This window comes from Octopus sinensis, linkage group LG2 (assembly GCF_006345805.1).
Source record: "Octopus sinensis linkage group LG2, ASM634580v1, whole genome shotgun sequence".
Classification (NCBI taxonomy): domain Eukaryota; kingdom Metazoa; phylum Mollusca; class Cephalopoda; order Octopoda; family Octopodidae; genus Octopus; species Octopus sinensis.
In genome coordinates, this window is record NC_042998.1 from 42,803,669 (window position 1) to 42,829,346 (window position 25,678).

Sequence of the window (25,678 nt, forward strand, 5' to 3'; positions counted from 1 at the left end):
TCGGAATCTATTTTTTTGAGAATTCCATTTTTGAATAATTTTGGAATCTATTCTGATTTTTTTTCTAGTTAATTTTCATTTATTTTCAGATTATTAAAATGGAATGTCAAGTTAAGAAAAACGAGCATTTTCAACACCTCCTTGTTTTTCCTTTTAATCAAGGTTCCAAGGCTGCAAAAGCTGCTTACGACATTTGTGCTGTGTACGGAAAGGGTGCCATAGCTGAAAGAACTGCTCGTGACTGGTATGCCAAGTTCAAAAATGGAAATTTTGATCTCAAAGATACACTTCATTCTGGCCGTCCACTTGAGTTCAATGAAGAACGATTAAACCAACTTTTGCATGAAAATTCTTGTCAAATGACAAGGGAACTGGCAGAGAAAATGGAATGCTCCCACACTGCTATAGAGAAGCATCTTCATTCGATGTGAAAGGTTCAGAAGTATGGAGCATGGGTTCCACATGCTTTAAGTGACAACAAAAAAAATCAACAAGCCACAATCTCCACTGGTTTGCTTGCTCCTCACCACTCAACTCATGGACACAAGCAACAATTTCTTTACTGAATCATTACTGGCGACAAAAAATGGTGTCTGTACATCAACATTAAGCAGCGTAAGGAATGGTTTAGCCATGGTAAACAAGTGACACTGTGCGTGAAACAAGATCTTCATCTGCGTAAAACGGTGTTGTGCGTATGGTGGGACTGGGAAGGGATTATCCATTACGAATTGCTTGCCACACCTGCTGTAGTCTCCTGATTTGGCACCAACGGATTTACACGTCTTTTGATATATTTCAAATGCAATACATGGAGTTTTGCTCTATACTGATGCAGAATTGAGAGCTTGGTTGGATCAATTTTTTGAGTTGAAATCGGGTGATTTCTAAAAATCTAAAAAAACGGTGGGAACTTAGTTGCCAACCTAATATATATATGATTTATATATATATGCATATATATATATATATATGCATTTGTATATCATCATCATCATCATCATCGTTTAGCATCCGTTTTCCATGCTAGCATGGGTTGGACGGTTCAACTGGGGTCTGTGAAGCCGGAAGGCTTCATCAGGCCTAGTCAGATCTGGCAGTGTTTCTACGGCTGGATGCCCTTCCTAACGCCAATATATATATATATATATGCATATTTATATATTCATTAACAAATATGTATATGTTTATACATATGCATATATATATATGCATATATATATGTGTGTATATATATATATATATGCATATATATATATATATATGCATATATATGCATATATATATATGCATATATATATGTGTATATATATATGCATATATATATGTGTATATATATATATGCATATATATATGTGTATATATATGCATATATATGTGTATATATATATAAATGCATATATACGTATATATGCATATATATATATATATGCATATATACATATATATATGCATATATATATATATATTCATATATAAACATATATATGCATATATACATATTCATATATATATACATATGCATATATATGTATATGCATATATAAATATATATATGCATATGTATGTATATGTATATATATATATATACACACATATATATATATGCATATAAATATGCATATACCAGAGGCAATGACAAAAGACCGAGACCTCTGAAGACATGCTGTGACTGCAAAGACCCAACAAATAAAGTGAATTCATGGCTGAATCCTACACCAGCTTCACACAACCAGCCCCAGCCCATTCAAAGTACTTTGGATCATGGGGTGACCTGCTGTGATTGAGGAGACATATTTAGTCAGTTATATCAACATCAAAATAAAAATATCAAATAGAAATTGTAGTTGTGATATCCATGCCAGTGGCACGTAAAATGCATCATCTGAACATGGCCAATGCGTGCCATCTTGGATGGTTCCTGTGCCAGTGGTACGTAAAAAGTACCCACTACACTCATGGAGTGGTTGGTGTAAAGAAGGGCATCCAGTTGTAGAAACACTGCCAGATCACACTGGAGCCTGGTGCATTCTCCTGGCTTCCCAGACCCTGGTCGAACCATCCAACCCATGCTAGCATGGAAAACAGATGATTAACCCTTTTGTTACCAACCTGGCTCTGTAGTACAAATGTCTTGTTTTCATAAGTTTTGAATTAAAATCCTCCACCATTTACAATTTATGTTCCTAACACTAGCTTAATGATAACTAAGACATTTTACTAAATTCTTTGTTATATTTAAAATTATTGAAAGAAACACAGAGCATCTCAAAAGAAATACAGTAATGAAAGAGTTAAACGATGATGATGAAGATGATTTGTATGCATATATATCTATATACACATATATATGTGCATATATCCGGCCATCGGAAAAAATGCTATGGAAATGACCATTAAACAAAGGGAAATTACTGTGTGATTGACCGTTATTAAGGCAAAAGAGCTATTTGAATGACTGCTAAGTGAGGGGAGGGAGTAAAAGTAAAGGGGTAAAAATGTACATAGTATTCATGTAAGCACGCATGTCCATACCTACACATGCACATACGTGCACCTATAAGTATACACTCATCCACCCTCACGTGAAACATACACATTCTCACCCACACAATTTGTAAAAAAAAAAAAAATATATATATATATATATATATATATATACACACACAATCCCACACACACATGCACACCAAAAAGTTTCATATACATGTCTATATACGCACAAGTACAAGAAAAAAACAGGGCTGAGGGCAACAATACAAGAAGTGTAAAGAAGTATTAAAAAAATAAGCAATAAGAGTATAACACGTCTATATACGCACATTTCCATATGCACACACACACACACACACATATACATGTCGACATATGTGCATACCTGCACACATCTATATATGCACACACACGCGTACACAAAAAAGTTCATATAGACGTGTGTATGAACGAAGAAACATAAGGATAGAAATGGACAGAGCCTAGGTTGGATGTAAATTTTACCTAAATGGTACCTGCTGGCATGGAGAAACAGGAAAGGGCTGCAGCTTTGCACATCCCAAAACTTACCAAACTTATGAGAAAAACAAGCAAGGAAACTTGAAACAAAATCAGAAAAAATATAGAGGGAAATCATCAAACATGGATCTGCAGAAAAATACTGCACCAGCTGGAAGAAACCCCCCTGAAAAGAGCAAGAAAAGAGATCACCACATGCATTCTGCACCCCTCAAAAGGCAATATGCAGAGGCTGTATGAACTGCAGCAATCGAACAAGTCTTTTTTGAACATGGCCCAGAAGATAGTACAGCAGCTGACATGGATGCATAGGATGCAAACTCAAAGCCATGCATTCCAATGCATGAAACCGTGAGAGGCCCAGGATGCCACCACTAACACCTACCCCAATATCGCACCCATATTCCTACTGAATATTGGGGGTTTGCTACAACTCAGCAGCAGAGGTAAAATTCTCTATCTAAAAACACTTGCTACATGCAATCAAGCAATATGTATGGCACTCACTGAAACGCATCTAGTTCTTGATGTAACAGATGTGGTAGTGCACATGCCAGGGTACGCTGTATTTCGTACAGACAGAAGATAAAAAAGCCAAGGTGGAGCTGCTATGTACATCTGTGAAGACATCATACCTCTTGTATCACTGTCACATTCAAACTCAGTTTGTGACACCTTAATAATACATGTAAAGCAAGCTGATGTAGCTATATGCACAATATATCGTTCGCCAAATACCACAAAATATGATAGAAAATTTGAGGATAGCTTCAAACACATTAAAGAGGTATTAACAAACCTAGATTCCTGGGTGATTTCAACAACCCATATGTCAAATGGTCAGAAGGCCACATCCTCTCTGGGATGTCACTGCATGAACAAAAGCATGTACAGTCATTATTTGAACTTACTAATAAGCTGTCCATGGAGCATGTGATACTCAGGCCAACCAGGGGGAAACAACATATTGGACCTATGCTTCACAAATAAAGGGAAGGTTACACCAATGGCATTCTCAGACCACAACATTGTTGAACTAACTATGTATGGTCCTGTGCAAACTGCTGGTATCTATCCTATCAGAACTTGAGTCTTATCCAACCTGAATTTCCATAAAGCGAAGTGGGAATTGATCTGCAAAGAGATAAATCCTCAAACAAAACTGGTTCAACATTCTGTGTATGCAAGACATTGATCTGTCAATAGTGCAAGCTATATGCACTAAATATGTCCCAGAAAGAAAGGCCAGCACACTGTCAAACAAGATTCCCAGGGACAAAAAAATCTTTCCCAAAGTTTCCTTGCAAGTGGTATACTTCCTAAAAAGCTAAAAGAAGGTATTATATGTCCTATCCACAAAAGTGGATATATGTGTGTGTACATATATAGATATATACCTATGTATGCACATATATAGATATATACATATGTATGTGTGTGTGTATATGTATATATATATATATATATATATATATATATATATACTGCCAGATCTGACTGGGCCTGATGAAGCCTTCCAGCTTCACAGACCCCAGTTGAACCGTCCAACCCATGCTAGCATGGAGAACGGACGCTAAATGATGATGATGATGATATATATATATGCATATATATATGTATGTGTGTATATATATGTGTGTGTGTGTGCGTATATGTGTGTGTATATATATATGTGTGTGTGTGTATATATATATCAAAATAAGCAAAGAAGGATATCCAGAGGTAATGCAGTATGATCGTTTCACGCAACTCCATATAATTGAGCAATGCAATCATTACATCAATTTAAAATGTAGAGCAATCTTTTACTGCACAAAGACATAGAATTGAATTAAATTAGAACAGATGGACACATTAGTATAATTACACCTAAGATCTCCAAGAAGATTCTGGTGCCTCAACTTAAGTACCATATTCATCTGAATCTATATATATAAGAAATGTACGTATATATCTGTGATTTTGTGTTTGTCCCTCCTCACATTGACTGAGAACCAGAGTTGGTTTGCTTATACCCCAATCACTTAGTGATTTCACAAAAGAGACAAACAGAATAAGTATGAGGGTCAAAAATAAGTACTGGGGTTCAATTATTTGACTGAGCCCTTCATGGCAATACCTCAGCATGGCTGCAGTCCAAACAATGAAAGAAATTTAAAAAAAACAAATAAGTAAAAAGCTATTGCTTGCTATTTTCCCCCATGTGTTCTTTCAGCTGTACATGCCATTTTATTCAGTACACTCATGGTTTAACTACAGGTATCGTATTACCATATAAAGATGTAGCATTTATACTAACACAGATGATTAAGAATAATAAGCAAATCAATTAACTGTGATCTCATCGAATAACTCACAAAAGGAAATAAAGATATTTGATAAGAAAAATTAACATCCTTCTAATTTTCATTAGGTTACATAACATAAGTAGCTCATCACCAAGTTCTTATTAGAATTAATAACGTGGCAAACACAACTACAAAAAGAAAAAAATGTAGTTGAATTCAATAGTGAGCAAACGTAGCACACAACATACCCTTATCATGAAATGAATGCCAAAAGTAGTTGGGCTATACTATAAGACAGGATTTTAATCATCTACAGGCTGATAATATGAAGGAAATACTACTACAATCTTTTGATATGAATGTTCTTAAAACATTTCTCAGATTATTACAGGTAAGCACAAATAGATCTTTTCAGTAGCAATATTTAAGAGGTCTGTGTTCACTTCTTCAAGTCATACACCCACACACACTCACATGTACATGTGCATATATGTATATAAAACGATGCACATACACATGCACACACACACACACCACCATGACCACCCCACCACCACCACCATCATCATCAACAACTTCATTTTTACATCTGCTTTCTATGCTAACATGTGTTAAACATTTTGACTGGATTCATAGGTTGGAAAAGTACAACAGTGTCTCAGTTTTGGCATAGTTTCAATGACTGGATGCCCTACCTATTGCTGACCATTTTACAGAAAGCACTGGTCGTATTATTTTTTTTTTTCACTTGTGAGGTTGTCTTGTAACTCACAAGATGAAAAAGCCCCCTCAGCTGTAAGAAGGATAGGAGGATAGGAGACAGGTCACTTTATGCAAGGTGTTAAAATGTTAAAATATGATTGGAGGAGCAGACACATTTCTATTGTTGTGGAGGGGATTCATGGCTATTTTGTATTTTACGTAGGTGGATGGTAGTGGCTGCAGTGGTGCCAGAAAGGGAGAAAATTATGGTGATTTTGAGACATCAGAATATACTCTAAGGCCATTGTCCAAGAAGATGAACAGAAAGGAGCATGGAGGCAAAAGAATTGGGAATGGAAGGGTGGATAAGGTTCAAGAGTGAGGAATAGACAGAATACAGGAATGGTAATATAATATCGTATGTAGTAACAGATTTTGCTTTCATTACTTACAGCAGCAGAATAATACAGTTGATAGAAGAGTGATGGAGGGATAGACAGATGAGAAGTGGGGATAAGACTGCAAGAGTATGAGGAGGCAGGTGACATATGGATTTAAACAAAAATGGGATGAATAATGGTAAATATGATGGTGAAAATGAGTAGGGTATGGCAATAGTAAGAATGAAGGGTGTATGTCAATCAGAAGTGGTTCAGAGGAGGGACCTAGTTGTCTGTGTAGGGGGAAAGAGGAGCAAGCAACAGTTGTAAATGTGGATATTAAGAGAGGGCCCCAGTTATGTGTATATTGTGTGTATACCCATTATGCTTCCAGAATCTCAGCTGCTTGCATAAATAGTGTACATGAGCCCAACACCCTAATGTCTAGGCCATGTGTGTACAAATCTAAAAGGTCTTCCCCATCTTACATTATCTCCACTCATTCACCAACCACTTTACTAAATGCACTGGGTGCATTTTATTGTGGTTCTAGCTCTAGTGAGGTTGCCTTGTACTCTGTAAAACTAAAAATTCTTCACTATTTAAGCAGTGCATCTGTACGGCAAAGTAACTGTATAAAGATCACACACACACACACTCATAATATTTTCGGTTTGATTTCTGGACCAGACAGGTAGGCAGTCTGTCATGTCCTTGAGCAAGGTGCTTCATTTCATACCGCTCCAGTCTATTCAGCTGAAAGTAAGCACAAGCCTAGTCCTAGTGCAGCACTTTCTTCTTCCAGTTGTCACATTCTTGATTACTGATTGGTTTAAGGTTGGGAGAGTCTGTGCTAACTCATGACTACATAGGCACTTAAAGCAATTAGCAATAGCATGGTACATGCTTTCAGGTTATATTTATTTGTAGAAACCATGCCAAATCAGACTGGAGTCTGGTGCAGCTCTCTGGCTTGCCAGCTCTAGTCAAGCCATCCAACTCATGCCATCATGGACAACAGACATTAATTGATGATCATGATGATGATTATATATACATATATATATATATACCTATACATATATATTAATATGCATACAAACATGCATACATATATGCACACACATACACACACACATACACACACACATATGTGTGTGTATATATATATATATATATATATATATATATATATAAAAGAGTGTATAAAGATTTATACACAGAGAGAAAACCCTTGATAGGACTTCTTACATACTAAAATGGGCAGTTAAACGTAGACCATGAAAAAATTATTTTGAATGCATGCTGTTAAATGGCACTAGAATGAACAAAATAAAAAATTAGTTAACCCCATACTCGAGTTTTGCTATTAATGACCAAAATAAATTAATTTGGCATCTGTAGTTCTTCTTTATGGGATTGCTAAAGAATGTATAATTATGTAGCATTAATATGTACCAAAAACATGTGTGCAAGACAGCTCCATCTTTATACATTCCAATTCTGAGGCCATATTAGCAACAAAGATGAGGACATGTTAACAACAAACAAGATGAGGACAAATATCCGTCAAATGTAAATAATGTAAATAATGTATATAGTTCACAGTTTAAATTTATTTATTGCTGGGCTATCTAACTATGCTAGCACACTAAATTTGAATCTATAATGTATAAAGATGGAGCTGTCTTGTGCATGTGTTTTGGTACGTATTAAAAGCTACATAATTGTGCATTCTTTAGTGATCCCACTGAAGAAGTACAAATGCCAAATTAATTTATTTTGGTCATTAATAGCGAAACTCAAGTAGAGGATTAACTAATTTTTTTTATTTTGTTCATTCTAGTGCCATTTAACAGCGTGCCTTAAGAATTATTTTTTCATGGTTTAGGTTTAACTGCCCTTTTTAGCATGTAAGAAGTCCTGTTAAGGGTCTTCTCTGTGTATAAATCTTTATACACTCTTATATATAAAAATATGTTATGACTTTTATTAAGGATGCGAACCACTGGTAATAAATTATTTTAATTTTTTACCCTCATAATTTACACACATATATACACATACAAACATATACACAAACACATGCATGCGCGTGTACACACACACACACACATTGTTTGCACAGTTAGATGTACAACTACTACTCTAAGTGTTGTATGTAGATTATCATTAACCAGTCAGCTTAAGTATAGCAGTTGATCTACCACTGTATTTAGCAGTGTTACTAATTATGATATACAGAGTATATGTAGGGGAGAATTAAGATAAACACAAACTTGTACTTAATATTAGTTCCTACATACATTTCATCATTGCAGTTAATTGGAACTCATCGTTGGATGTTCAAAGTGCATTCATACGTCTAACCACAAATTATCATCAGGGGAACACTTTATTGCATTCTGTTACAGAAATCTGACACACACACAAATATATCTATGTGCAAAACAGTGAAAAGAAAATGTGAATTAGTACCTGAATGTGCAAAGGTCTTGCTGAAAAAACTTGTAGAAAATTGTGAAAGAATTAAAAAGAGGAAAAAAATTTTTTTATTTTTATGAGACATGTCTCTTATATCAAAATCTGTGGAAAAAGAACTTTGAACATGCAGAAGATTGTATTTATTTTCTGGAAATATTTTGGTGTTGTGTTAAGCAGTTTGCAATTAAGCATAGGAAACAAGTAGCAAACATCGATCAATTATTTGATGAGGTCGTTATAGCAAAGAGCTTTTTGCTTTCTAAGGCATAAATTTGAGTTTACACTAGACTTAAACTTTGAGGAAAAGTGGCATATTTGCTCATTGTAAGGCAAAGCACATGCTAATATAAACAAAATCTGTCTTCTTGGTACTTCTGTATAGGTTGAAGGAGTGTTTTCTTTAATGATATTATATGTGGTCAGTAAATGTGGGAAATATAGTAGAAGCTGCAGTTGGGGTCTTCTCACGATTAAAATAAACATCTCAATCAAAATCAAATTTGATGACTGGCATCTGTGCTAGCGGGGTGCAAAGAGCACCATACGAGTGTGGTCGTTGACAGAGTGGCTAACCGGCTTCTATGCCAGTGGCACATAAAAGGCACCATTCGAGTGTGATCATTACCAGCGTCACCTTACTGGCACTTGTGCCCGTGCTTGTAGGGTGCCAAGAGCACCATCCAAGCATGATCATTGCCAGAGCGGCTAACTGGCTTCCGTGCCGGTGGCATGTAAAAGGGCACCATTCAAGCGTGATCATTACAAGCATTGCCTTACTGGCACCTGTGCCGGTGGCATGTGTAAAAAGATTCAAGCGAGGTCATTGCCAGTACCGCCTGACTGGCCCCCGTGCCGGTGACATGCAAAAAGCACCCACTACACTCTCAGAGTGGTTGGCATTAGGAAGGGCATCCATCAGTAGAAACTCTGCCAGATCAAGATTGGAGCCTGGTGCAGCCATCTGGTTTGCCAGCCCTCAGTCAAAATCGTCCAACCCATGCCAGGATGGAAAGCGGACGTTAAACGGTGATGATGATGATGATCTCACTAAACTGCACAGAATGCTATGACAAAATTTAAATTAACAATGAGTTTCTTAGGAAAATAGCTTGAAGCAAAAAATATGAAACTGCTGGCAACTGAATAAAACATTACTTGACAATAAAAATATGTGTTTAGTGAATTTATTTTTAAATGCCACTACTACTCTACTTGACTATATTTCACATGGTTGTGCTGCCATGTAAAGAACAGCTACTCTGTACAGTTATTTCTCTCTCCACCCCTCTCTCTTTGACCCTTACTCTCACTTTTAGCCGTTTACTTGATAAAGACGAATCATACGTCTTGCCAGGGCACACATCTCTTCTGCATTTGCCATGAAATACCCTAATATAAGAAGAAAATATACAATCACATTAATATATTTTCCAGGTCCTCCATTCTCCTTTAACACCGAATACACATACAGTGGCTCTTCAGAACTTGTGTGATAGTCCCCCTGGTCCAGGTTTCCACTCCCTTGGTCCCAGTTCCAACTCCTCAGTTTCTGTTTTCACTACACACTGATTCTGGTTTCACAGCTGAAAGTCATGGAAAATCTACAATTATATAATATCATATATATGGGGAAGCCATGTATTCACCTTTTCAGCAAGATACCTGCTCTTGTCTCCCTATTTTACTTTCATATCCCTCAATATTATACCCCACTCACTTGTGGGGGTCTTGTACGTACTTGATGACCTCACTTGTGCTTGTGCCATGAAAAAAAAGCACCCAGTATATTCAGTGAAACAGTTGGCATTTGGAAGTGCATCAAGCTATAGACACCATACCAAAGCAGACAATGGCACATAGCACACAGCACAGCCTTCTATCTCATCAGATCATTTCACTGTTCAACCTACATCAGCATGGGAAAAGGGGATGTTAAACAATGATGATGATGGTGATATATACATATGTATATACACAAAATAAATAACAGAAGAATGGAGTTTCAATGTGTGACAACTGTTTTGCTAAAAATCGTTTTTCATGCAATCATAACAGATTACATCATAATTTATATGGACTAAATTAAATAGAGATTTCCATTGAAACAATTGTCATAGATTTAAACTTCCTTCATCTGTTATTCATTATATTTGTGTCACACCAACAGTTCCCCTATTAACAGCATCATTGGTAACTAAGTAGAATTGAGAACTACCCAAAAACAGTATCCATTTTTTAATAATTGGTATGTGCAATGATGGATTATTTCACTGTCTGCTCTGCTTGATCTTTCCAGCCAATCAGTGACATTCAACATATTAATATGCCTTGATTCTTATTGAATCCTTTCAACTGGAATATATATATATATATATATATATATATGTGCATGCATGCATACATACATACATACATGCATGCATGCATGCATACATGCATGCATGCATATGGACAGATATAGAGATAGATAGATAAATAGATAGACAGGTAAAGAGAGAGTAGGGGAGAGAGGGGAGGGAGAGAAAGAGAGAGAGAGTACATAATATAAAAAATTTTATCTAATGACATAATGTAATAGGTATGTACTATAAGTGCTTGGGTTGGTTTATCATTAAAATTCCAGTTTGAACTGCAACTAAAACCATAGTGGTGTTTTAGCTGCCTATGAAAGATGGCTATAAGTGGTTCATCATTGAGTGGGTAAATATATATTAGGAAGAGAGAATGAACAAGCAAAAGATGTGGTATTACTTTAGAGCAGCGCTTCTTAAACTATGGGTCGCAAAAATTAAATTCAAACACTTGAATTTTAGTTTATATGTTATTTCACAAATGCATATTTAATACCTGGGGTTGCAAAAACTCATGATGAAAAATGGGGTCAAATGGGATGAAAAAAGTTTTAAAAGTGCTTCTTTAGTGCATGTGATTTATCATTCAAACATAACTGTAGAGTGGTTATAGTAAATAAAAGATTAAGAAATACTGAATAAAGTCTCTTACTAGTGTTTCTAGAATAGCTGAGCATGTGGAACATATGTCATAGAGCAAAGGTTTCCATGCAAGTCAATTATTCCATCTTTGGAGTGAAAGGATCACTGAATATCTTTAATAAGGACATTAGTGGTTACCAGTTCAGTGAAGAATTAAGAAACATCCTTAGAGAAAATTAATAGTGGTTATCAGTTACATGACTGAAAAATTAATATCTAGTAAATTTCTTAAACGATAATAGCAGTTAGCAGTTCCATTGTTGACGAACCAAGGAATATTCTTGATAAAAGATAGAAGTTAGTTACTAGTTCCCTCTCTGAAGACGGATAGTTGGCTTACATGGAAATCTTTACTCAATGACACATGCTTCACATCTTCAGCTAGTCTAGAAACAGCTGTAAGAGACTTTAATGTATTATTTCTTAATCCCTATAACTATTCTGCAATTATGTTTGAATCATAAATTACATACTCTAAAATGATACATTTTGCTTGTTCATTCTCTCTTCCTAATGTGTGTGTGTGTGTAAAGCATCATCATCATTATCGTTTAATGTTCACTTTCCATGCTGGCATGGATTTGTGATCTGGCAAGGCTTCCTAATGCCAACCACCCTGAGAATTTAGTGGGTGCTTTTTACATGCCACAAGTACAGGGGCCAGTCAGGCAGCACTGGCATTGACCATGCTCGAAAGGTACTATTTACAGGCCACCAGTATGGGAGCCAGTCAAGCAGCATTGGCATCGACCACACTCAAAATGTGCCTTTTTCGTGCCACTAGCATGGGATCCAGTCAGGTGGCACTGGCACCGACCATGCTCAAATGATGCTTTTTACAGCCATGATCAAATGGTGCTTTTTACATGCCACTGGCTTGGGTGTCAGTTAGGTGGCATTGGCTAGTATATTGAAAAAGGTGGTACCAAAAAATTTACAAGTAAAACAAAAGGGACCACAAATGGAAGCGAACTTCTTGATTATTTACATATAGTATATGCATGCATGCATGCATGCATGCATGCATGTATGTATGTATGTATGTATGTATGTATGTATGTATATGTACATGAATGTCTGTATCAGAGTGTTAATGTTTGCACTTGATCCTGCAAAAGTTGGCATATGAATGAAGATGCTGTCAGTTCTATGAACATATCATCCACTTATGTCATGGCTTTCAAACCATGTGGAATGAGAGATTCCTTGAAAAACAGCTAAGACAGTGAGAGGGGGAGCATCTAGCTATAAAGCAATGTCTCAATAACATATTCATCTAACCCATGGTGGAAAAATGAATGTAAAATGAACAAATTAATATCTATCTATCTACCTATCTATCTATCATTTATATATATATATATATATATAGCTCCTACATGCATTTTTTTCTCTATTACCATCAACCAAGTTCACTCATAAAGCATTCATCACCCCAAGGCTGTAGTAGAAGACACTTGCTCAAGGTGCCACACAGTAAAATGGAACCTGAAACTGTGTACTTATGAAGCAAATGTTACTACGACACAACTTAGCTTAATCTTATAATTTAGTAATAATTATAATTCTAAACATCCGCCTCCATTAATTTACTTCAAACTAATCATTATTATATTAAACTCAATTATCATTTTATGCCATCAGTCTATAAACTTATATTCTTATAATATTTTCCAAAAAATAAAACATACATTACTGATTATCAACTTGCTATAATAACACTAGTAGTTCAAACAAATCACCTCTATTATCAATTTCATATGTACTTTACATAAATTATTTCCTCAAATGCTTTTATTCTGCTTGTCACTTGTCAGGATAAAATACTTCAACCTTTGCCATTTTTCTTTTATAAAAAATATAAATAACATAAAATCTAACTCAAGTGACTGACAGGCAACATCTACCTTTTGGTCTAAAAACAATTTTGGTTTTTAATTAAGCCCAGAACCATTTGTTGACCAATTTTAAAATTCAGTGACACATGAATATGCATATATTCACTAAAATTTCATTACTCATAACTGTGGAAAGCAGTTTTAAATACCAATCTAGCTTTTGATGAAGAATGTCATGTTTAAAACTATTCCTTGTTGAGACCCGTCTAGTTTATTGAGGCAACATGACTTGCAGAAAATACCAATTCTATGTCTTGGTTAAATTTATGGAGCCAGTATGCTTTGCTGGATGTGCAATGTCAGTGTGCATGCTTGACAGAGTGTAAGCATCTTGAAAGAAAAGTTGGGCATAAGAGGCATCAGATGTGGTGTGCAAGAGAGATGACTGTGCTGGTATGGTCATGTGGTGTGTATGGATGAGGGCAGCTGTGTAAAAAAGTGCTGATCTCTAACTGTGGAAGGAATCTGTGATAGATGTAGACCCAGGAAGACATGGGACAAGGTAGTGAAGCATGATCTTCTAACTTTGGGCCTCACAGAGGCAATGACTAGTGACCAAGACCTTTGGTGAAAAGCTGTGCTTGAGAAGACCCATCAAGCCAAGTGACATTGTATTCATGGCTGATGCTGGTATCATGTAACTGGCACCTGTGCTGATGGCATGTAAAAAGCACCTTTCAAGCATTGGGTCTCACAGAGGCAAAATGTTTGAGCTCCTTTTGAGTGTTGGGCCTAATGGAGGCAATGACTGTGACCTTTGGCATTATATTGTGCTTGAAAAGAAGACTCATCAAGTCAAGTAAAATCACAGTCATGGCAGATACTGGTGTCACAAATAATTCCCATGCTGGTGGCACGTAAAAGCAACCATTACACTCTCAGAGTGGTTGGCATTAGAAAGGACATTCAGTGATAGAAACCATGCCAAATCAGACTGGAGTCTGGTGCAGCCTTCTGACTTGTCAACATGGACAATGGACGTTAAATGATGATGAGTACTGGAATAACCATGATATTTGATTTTGCCGATAAAAGGGTGAAATGAGCTTTCTTATTTAGTCAATCAACTTTAACCTCCCTTTCCTTATCTTTTTGTTATACCTCACTTCCCCTATCCACCACTCTCAGAATTTCTTTAACAGTCTATAAGAGTAATCAGCTACTTGCCCTATCTCTTAACCTTTCAAATTCACCCGAATGAACCAGGACACACCACAAATCTTATAAATGTCAAAATTTAAGATGATATAAAAGATTTCTATATTTGGCTTTACTTTTCCTATTGAGTTCTTTATCAGATAATACTTTGTTCAACATTAGCATAACATTGTGTGTTTTTTTGTACACATGAAATCAGCAAAGGTTTGAGCATGGCTGAGTGGTTAAGAAGCTCAAATCCCACTGTGATTGATTTTGCTTTTCATCTTTCCAGGGTTGATAAAATAAAGTACCAACCAAATATTAGTATTGATTTGACTGTCTACCGATCTGTGCTCATAGGAATCAAGGTTGCATGATGCAGTCAAACTCAAGTCCCTGCTCAATCATTGAGTTTCAATGACAGATATGTAACACAAAGTTGGAAAACCCTGCCATTACATCAATATTGACTGGAACACCATTTCTATGATTACTGATTCAACACACAGATCCTTCCATTCACTTACACATATACATACATTCTCTGAAATTAGATCCTCTTAAGAGGATCAATACAAAAGAAAAAGAAGCAGCACCAAGGTCATAAAAATATCATACAAGACTCTAAATCTCTATGTACGTGACAGCAACCACATCCCTAATTCTTGCAAGCGGCTCCAACAACACTGTCAAAATACAAGCATACATTTTGAACTAGATTGTAAAAATATGTTTATTAAAAAAGATATTTTTATTTCATTGAAGAAACATTTCACAGATTATATCACAGTTATGAAATATAATACAAATATTAGAAACAAATAAAACACAAACTAGAAAATCAGTTTGGAGTAACAAAATTGGAAACTTTAATTTCTAATAATGCCTACAGTCTCATGAAGCCAGGGCTTAACTGATTTTTTTTGAGGTGTTTAGTTAACTGAGAATACAAGACTCCTCTTTAAACCAGAAGCCATTTTGCCATAGAGTTAACCCCAACTACAACTGGTACATGTTTTCAACTAGGTGAACTGGAGAACTATGAAATGAAATGAAGTGATTTGCTGAAGGCTCTAACACATCATGCAATTCAAGAATCAAACCTACAACCTACTGAAAACAACCCAAAGGACCTAACAACTAGAAATGACACCCACAGCTGAAAATCTGAAATACAAATCAGTCTGTTACAAACAAAAATGGTGAATAGACAAGTATGTTGTGTTCTCTTTATCATGTCCAATAAACACATCCCAATGAATGAGGCTGACATACACATTGACAGGAATATTCACATAGGATGAAGAACAAAGGTCATAAACCAAGGAATTTCCTAATAAGTAAAAGAGTGAGAGAGAAAAGAACCAGTTAAAAATGTCTCTCATGGACACTTAAAATAAAATAAGGTGCCTTTCAGAAAATCAGAGAGAAGTACAGGAAAAAGTCAGGTTAAAAGAAATGTATGTCTGACCCTAAAGCTTTCTATGGATTCAGAAAATAAACAACCTCTATGCCTCCCAAAATATGGCAATTGTTTGAAAAGAGTGGATCACTTACAGCAGGTTTTTTCAAAGGTAACTAGTCTTATGGACTTTTATTCCTAGCAACAGAGGGAAAAAAATAAACAAAACCTGTGATATCCACTTTTCACAGTGACCTTAACAAGCATGCTTATTAAAACACATGCTTATAAGCTTACTTAAGAATTCTAGCTACCCTTCCATAGTGTAACACTCATTCATTTATATGCATTTTTGTGTGCATGTGTGCATGCATGTTCTTTTGCTTTTCATTATTTAAATTCTTCCTTTGAAGAAGGAGTTAGTTTCTAACAAAGATACAAAGCTCCACTGTTGAAATGTAGATAATGAAAATAATGTCACATTTTAAACCTGAGAAAAGTCTTGTATAGTTTTACTGTTCCACTTATAAAATGTATTTGTGATGTGCAAGTCAGTTGATTGATTTCTTTCTCTGAAAATTTATCCAGACTGACTGTTATGTATTTACTTACAAAACTGAGAGAGAACAAATTTATGTATGTATATCATTGTTCAGTTTTATTTCAAGATTTCTTGCCAATAGAGAAAGAGCCAGTTTCTAACCTAGATTCAAGGCTCCTTCATTGGAATTTCAGCATCAACAACAGGGTAATTTTTTGTATGTATGTATGTATATATATATGTGCAGATTTGTATGCTTTGTTTTATGTATGTATTCATATGAATATTGTTGCATATCTAGATATGCTCATATATATTTAAATGATAAACCTCTGGAAATACAGTTCTATATTTAAGAGATGAGGAATTATGTACATTATTTACATTTGATGGATCTTTGTCCTCATCTTGTTTGTTGTTAACACGTTTTAGGTGATATACCCTTCAACCTTTATCAGGTGTCTTGGGGAAATTTCAAACCTGGGTTCTCATTCCTAAGGTATTTTTCAATGTTATTATTATTATTATATTATAGAGTTGAACAGTAAAACTATACAAGAGCCCGTGCTCTTTACCATTATGCCATATGCCCATGGGCAATTATGGAGAGAACTTTAGGGCTTATAACAACAACAACAGCATCGAAAAATACCTTATGAATGAGAACACAGGTATGAAATTTCCCCAAGACACCTGATGAAAGCTGGAGGGTATATCAGCTGAAACGTGTTAACAACAAACAAGATGAGGACAAATATCCGTCAAATGTAAATAATGTAAGCCTCTGGAAAGTTTTACAGATTTTTAGTTCAAGTGAGAGATTGGGTCTATAGTCTTCAAATCAGCTTCTTCTTTTCTGGTTTTGAGAAACCTAATTTCTCAAGATTGGTATTTAGGCAGTGTTACATATCCCAGGGCCCCAATAATTATAGTTATAAACCTGAATTTGTAATCTGGATAGAGCAACTGCAGATTTCTCAATAGTTCAGTGCTGATATTCTCTTTTTCACTGATCTTCGGCTTTATGTTAACATCTGCTGGGCAACTAATTTCTACAACTGTACACAGTTTCTCTTTATGAATGTATGTATGAATGAATGTAAGTATGAATGAATGTATGTGTGTGTGAACCAATTTAATGCTTGTATGTATGTGTGTATAGTGAGGGTGATGTGACCTAAAGGTTAGAGTGTTGTACTCATGGTTACAAGATTGTGGGTTTTATTTTTAAACAGAGTGGTAATTGTGTTTTTTAAGAAAGTTCTTCATCTCAGATTGCTCTATGATTACTTTGACATCTGCTAAGTGGCATACCATGCAACTGTACAACAATGTAAACTTTAAACAAATCATCTGTATAGGTAGTTCAGCAAGAAATTGCAGAACAATCTTTCTTGGATTCAAGAATCTACCATCAATATATATGTGGATATACATAAAGTTAGGATTACAAAGGAATTAACAATTATATTATGAACTTCATGAGCTTACAGTTGTTTCTGCAACACTCTCATAGTTGAATGCATTGGAGCTTCAAATATGAAGTGCAATTTATTTGGGAAAATATTTACATTTATGTGTATATACACAGAAAAGCATTATAAAATGAAAAAGCATACAGATATGTAGGAAATGAAATTCAGAAAATTGATGGGGTGGCCCCTATCAGAATTATAAGAATATAAATTTTTAAAAGTGTATAAGGATAGGTGCATACCTATACTTCTCCTTCAGTCTCCTAAATTTCATTTCTTAGATATGTGTAGGCATTTTTCATTGGTAATGCCTTGCTGTGTATTTAATTAATTGTAAATGTTTTCTCAAATAAATTGCACTTCATGTCAAATGCTCTGATGAAGCTAGAGGGTGTCACTCAAACACTCAATTATGTGTGCATTGCATCTTATAGCTGAAACAGCCATAAGCTAATGAAGTTCATAACATAATTATTAATTTCTTTGTCATCCCAATTTCATATTACTATTCTGTACTTGACTCATGCTTCAATCTGAAGCATATGTAAACTGAGTTCTAATGTCAGGTTATTAGCATTGAAATGCCTCAGCCAATATATATATATTTAATATAATCTGAATAATAACATTATAACATGCATTTCAAAATTCCTACATAGTTATCAGCAATCATATGCCATCATATAGCAGGATTACTGCTTTTAATGGATACACATGTGGGACTCTGTTAGTATATGCAGAATTTATTAAAAAAATTTATAAGACAAAAAGATGGAATGAAAAGGCTTTAATCACAATCACAACAATTGTTTCTGTGCAATGGTAACAACTGTTATTTATGAGTTTTCCATATATTATTACATAAAATATTATATAAATAATTATAAATGAATATAATCCAACAGTAGCTGTATGCCAATATGTCATCAGGTGAGTAGCTTTGATAGCACCGCTGGATCATGTTAAGTTTCACATTGTTTTATATCCCATTGTATTTTTAGCATATATTGATTAACTTATAGATTCTAATAGACATAACTCATAAAAAATTCCAAATAAAGCAATGGTAGTAAAAAATGAAAAATATAAATTACAAGCAATTACAAAATTTATATATAGACGCAGGTGTGGCTCTGTGCTAAGAAGCTTACTTCCCAATCACATGGTTCTGGGTTCAATCCCACTGTGTGGCATCTTGGGCAAGTGTCTTCAACTATAGCTTCAGGCTGATCAAAGCCTTGTGAGTGGATTTAGTAGATGAAAACTGAAAGAAGCCTGTTGTATATATGTATATTTGTGGTGTGTGTGCGTGTGTATTTTTATATACACAGGTTAAAAATTCTTCTGGATGGGTAACTGTTCTGGAGTGGGTGGGAGAAGCATATTGTTGGCAGGTGGTTAAGACTATACATATTGTCAGCTACAGTGATTTTGGCACATCAACTACAGTCAGAAATGACATTTGAGCAGAAGGATAATTTCTCTAAGTTTTCATTTGAAGACCTACTTGACTAACGGCTTTAATGGACATACTGGGCAACACTTTGATGGTTATTCTAGTGTACATAAAGATCATTGATATCATACAAGGAATGAAGAAGAACCAATGCTCTTGACGTTCTGTGATGCAAATGACTTAATCATTTGCAACACTAACTTTAGAAAACCAGACGTCACCTGATCACTTGCTACTAAGCTGCTATTACCTAGGTAATCTAATCAGCAGTGAAGGTTGATGTTCCAAAAGCATCATAGCCAGAACAATAGTGGGGTGGAAAAAGTTCAGGTGTAAGTACTTCTGTTGGTAATAAAAAGTTCCTCTCTCTGAGTACAAGGAAAACTGTATGATGCTTGTGTATGACGTGCAATACTGCTCCTCTTGCTGTTAGAGTTCAAACTTTCAGAAAAGGTAGTTAGCTGAATACTATGCTTTTTCTTTGTTGAAGAATGTATTTAATTAGACTTAATTAGACTAGTGATTAGTGTCATCAAGATATGAACAATATGGTTTCAAAGTCACAAGACAAGAACAAGAATAGAAGGTAGGGGAAAGATCAAGGAAGTATTAAGTTTGTTTGCAACAAAAATATCCTCCAAAAGTGATGAAGTAATGTCATGTTTGTGTATGAAGTCTAATATTTGTGGAGAATTTACAAAGGCTGAAAACAATGGGGGTATGCTCTGCCTTATGTAATGTCGGTATACATGAATATTAGATTATAAAATACCTGAAAGAAAAAGTATAGAGTGAAAGGAAAATTAGTAGAAATAGGAGACTGCACTGGTATGTCATATGATTGATTCATTTAAAGGATGACAGTTGGGCAAAAAGTATCAAGAAAAGTGGAAGAGAAACAGGCAGAAGAGTGAGAAAAACATATATTCAATCATTCATTAATTTTAACCATTTTTCCATCGTAGCAGACATTTGGAAGGTGAATTACTTGAAGAAGGATTTCATAGCCAAATGCTCTTCCAGTCACTAACCCTTACCTGTTTTTTTTTTCAAGTAAGGAATTTTCATTCCAGAAGTCTTTGAATGTGTAGACTAATAGGAAATATCAGCATCACCATTCTTGTTTTAGACAGTGATAAATGTGGAATATCAACCTTCATGTACATTTGTCTACACATGCACACAACATATGCATACACACATGCATGTACACACACACACACACACATACTCACACACACAACTACTGTTCTGTGGTTTCTGTCTACTAAATTCCTTCCCATAACATTAATCAACCCATGGCTATAATAGAAGACATTTCCTCAAGGTGTCATGTTAGAGGTAGAGCATTAAAGAGCAAGAGATATATTATTTATAGGAGAACTGGAAGTAGTACTTATGTACGAAAAGCATGTGCTGAGTGGGATCCAATTTAGAAAAAAATGATTAGTTATCCAGTGAATTAATTATTTTTTGGGTTTTTGACTTAGTTACAGTTTTAGGTTCTAGATTGTTTTGATGGTGGAAGGAGAAAAGAAAACCACAAGTGATGAGTTATTACTCACTCTTATCTCAGCCACTGTAAGTACCCCAGATGAAAGTCAATTAGTTATAGGTAGTCTTCTATGATGCCGGTTATGATCTGAGGAAGAAGGGGTAACAGGATTATGTTCCAGATGATAGGGTTCATACCTCTGTTTGATCTGGAAACAGGCCTGCACCAAACTGAGCAGACCTTTGATCAAAGGCATTCCAGCCATGATCATCTCCCCACATTCCCAAGTATTATGCATCAAGGATTATGTTGATCAATGTCTCTTGCTTTTCTGAGTGGTAGGGTCTAATTTGGGTGGACTTGTCTATTATTTCTAACAGATATAGCAATCATATTGTTGGTTTGTTTCTCAGACAGGCTGAAGAACTAAATAAATGAATATGCTGTTAAAAACAATGTGTTGAGAGATTGATTTATCCTCATGCTAAGAGCCCAGTTCAAATGTAACTGTTTAATTTATATACCTTCATGGAGCAATAGGCAAACTGCAAGGCTCCTATACAGGATGAGTGTTTTGGAAGCATTTTAAACATTCAGACCTCTATTCTATAATTTACACCTCCAAAATAATTATTTAAATTACCTGGCCAATCAATTATTTTATTGTCCATAACTCAAACAACACAACTTTCTTTCTTCTCTGTCAAGCAAAAGGTCAACACACTAGATTCTTCACTTTTCACAATAACTGAACTTATCAGATTCTTTTATAAATTCTTCTATGGACCTTTTCATTAAGAAGTTCTTTTATTTACTTACTAAAGTTATTTACTTTCCTTTTAAAGACAATATATTGTCTATCACTTGATACATCTATCAATAAAGATTTTTGCCACATCTTCTAATGGACATTGATAAGTTAGAAATATTTACTGACTTTAAAACATCAGTTTACTTCATTCTGCAAACAGAACTGTTCCCCACCTCCTCAAATTTCATATTCAGGACAATGTTCATTAAACATGCTAGGACTTGTTATTTCCTGCAATCACTTCACAGAACTTTATATTCTCAACATCAGAAAAATCTTACAAAGCAGACTTGGTGTTTTAGGTTTGCAATTATGTAAGTGAGACAGTACATTTATATTAAATATATTTTAGTTTTGATTTCAAAAAGTGGTTCAATTTTAAAAAATTTCCAATGCTGTCTTGTTGAAATAGAACAAAATTTAAAATACCATATTGTTTTGAAAGCTATATGGGAAGTAATAAATATTTCCATTTGAGTGCACATGTACACACACTATATCAGATTTTTGGCATATAGCCCTTAGCACATACGTACGTGGTAGGATGCACGTAAGTTTGTACGTAGATTTCTTTTTGAATATTTCTTTTGCAATTCAGTAATTCACATGCAATTACATAATGAGTAACAAGATGAGCTAATGAATGGAAAATAGTTAACAATTGCGTAGATAGTGGAAGAAATAAAAATAAAAATAGAAGAAAAAAGGGAGAAAGAAGATAAGAAAGAAAAGTAAATGAGATGGTAAATAGTATAGAATAAATAGAACAGAAAGAAAAAGAAATAAGAGGAAATTAGAAACAAAAGATGAAAGAAAGATGAGGAAAAATACAAATAAAAGAAAACAAAAAATGAAAAGAAAGAAAAACTAACAAGAAGAAAGAGCTATAGAATAGAAATAGTTTGTAATGGGAAGAAAGACAGCTGTTTGTGTTGGGATATCATATAAGGAAAACTGTTGTAAAAATACTGAACCAGATCATTTTGAACAAGTCTAGGGAATAAAAAAACTCAAGTAGGGCAAAAGTGAATCAATCTAGGGAATACAACACAATTAGGACAAAAGTGATATGATACTGGCCTACTGAATACTGTTTAGTTTCAGGTGTATTCCATTCTTTATTTAATAAGACTGACCTGATAGTAGAAAGATAAGACAACAAACACCTACATTTCTTGCCAAATACCTATATGTATTTATGAATGCACAAACATATTTATTGCTTGTCCCTTTTTTTGGTTATCAAATGGTGACCAGTGGTTTCATCTAATGTGGGATGAAACAACTGGCCAATGTTAAACACTGAGAGTTTCAACTGCCACAAATAATTTTTAGTCAATAAATGTATTGAATCCTCTATCTGAGAGCTACTGGTACATAGTTTTCCCTACATAGTTATGTGCATGCATGCTTGCTTACATACATACATATTGCAGGTGTGGCTGTGTGGTAAGAAACTTGATTCTCAACCATGTGATTTTGCATTCAATCCTGTTGCATGGCACCTTGGTCAAGTATCTTCCGCTACAGCCCCGCTCCAACCAAAGCCTTGTGAGTGGATTTAATAAACAGAAACTGAAAGAAGCTTGTCATATGTGCACGTGTGTATATGTATGTGCATCTCTCTATCTCTAAAACTTTGAATCTTTCCATCTCCTTAATGACAACCAGTCCAGATTTCAGAAAGTCAGAGCCACTGGAGAGCTATTCTTCTATATTACTCAGTAGTAGGCTTTCACCCTTGAGGAATTTTGGTGAAAGCAGTGACATTGCCGGCAGTAAAGCTATCAAGCATGTTTGGCACACAAATCTCCAGACAAAAGTGCCTATATTTGGCCTCCAGTCATCTCTCAGAAGTGATTTCTTGTTGTTGCAAGTACTGAAGGAGTTCAGTTTTATATTCCATGCTCATTCTCCAATACAACAATAACCTCTTTGAAATGAACTGATGGAGAAGTATGTATATTTCAAATACTGATATTGAAGGAAAGGTGATCATGAAAGTGATACATTTTCATAAAGATAATCGATATAAAATTAGAAAAATTAGAAGTGGTGAGAAGATTGTTAGGAGTAGGAAATACACAAAAGTACAAATTTGTGAAGATATGATCAGGAAAATTGAAAAACAGATAAGAGATTGGTGGGGGTGGGGGAAGAAACTTATACATAACAAAAAATATGTAGAAAGTATGATAAGAAGAAAAACCAAGAGAAACATGGTTAAGATAGCATGTTATGACAAATCAAAGGTTGAAACAATAAAGTATTTGACAAATGAAGAATCTGAAGGGGATTCAGTACGATATCTTATGGTAGATAATAAGTTATCTGCTGGAAGTAATACTCATAGCATAGTGCAGTACTAGAATAAATACAGGGACAATGTACGTTAATCACACACAAAAATAAACACTTGACTGATGACATATAAATTTAACTGTCAAAATTTAAATTCTGATGGTACTATCAAGTTTACACTGATTACATTGGTGATAATAATTGTCTGGGATTTGGTGGTCTTCTCATTCTTTCAGGATATTGAAAAAGCCTGCTTTTGAGAGTTAGCCCTCCATGGTTTTATAATTCAAGGAAAATGTTGTCTGAACCGGGGGATGTTGGTGGTTTCATATGGTGGTATTTTCAAAATCTTGGTGTGATGATTGCACACTCATCTATAGTTGCTCAGGGTGATATGAGACATGTCTCAAGAAACCTGTTGTTGAATCTTGATTCAGCAGTGAAGAAAAGCACTTCTTTCCAGCATTCAAGGATACTTTGTGGCTCTATCAGAATTTTGGTGTTGCCTGTAGCTAGAAAGTTGCCCACTGATGTCTGTACTGGATCAGACATTTGCTGCTTTATTCCAGCAAAGAAGTTTCTAAGATCACAGACATTTGCATAGTTTTGAAACTCAATTGTTTATTGTTGCCATGAGTTGTTCTGTGTTTCTCTAAACTGGATATGAAATTGATGTCTGAAATTTTTAGGGGGAGTTTTTCTAAATCTTAATCTTGGGTTATGCTTGTATTACATCTGAGTAATTCACTTTTCATCAATGACCTGGTTGATTTCATTGTTATTCTCATTAAAAAAAATGCATATTTCCTTTTTTTTTGTCATTTTGTGAAACAATGACACTTTCATTGGTTCAGTGATGATGTTTCAAATCCATGATCATTTTTAGTCAAGAGAGCAATTGTTAAGGAAGGGATATGAACTGAGCTTTAACTGAACTGTTTGTTTCTGGGTTTGTCTTGAATGGTGAGAGTAAACTTAGTCATGGCTAATGTTTTGCTAAGTTGAAAAGAAGATATTCTGCTGCCATTAGGGAAATGACTGTGCTCAGCATTCAGAAAAGGAATTGGTAGAAATTCCATACAACAAATCCAGTGTAAACAATGGATGGGATCACAGGTAGGCTAATAGTAAAAGTACATTCATATGTGGCAGAAAGACAGGGTCATTAAGTACAAAGAGAACTCAGAGAACCATTTCTTTCGATTGTTAATAAGATTCCCAACAATTAGGCAATAGTTTCTGTTATGTAAGCAGTCTAATTATCAATAGAAAAAAATGCTCTGAAAGTATAACAGCCAGA

The 25,678-nt window shown here is 34.9% G+C and overlaps 1 protein-coding gene across 1 annotated transcript in view; it reads right to left on the reverse strand.

Annotated features, from left to right (window-relative positions):
* The window catches only part of LOC115230399, a 64,830-nt gene that overhangs the window by 17,621 nt on the left and 21,531 nt on the right, over positions 1 to 25,678 (reverse strand). The gene's annotated exons all lie outside the window — the stretch shown is intronic.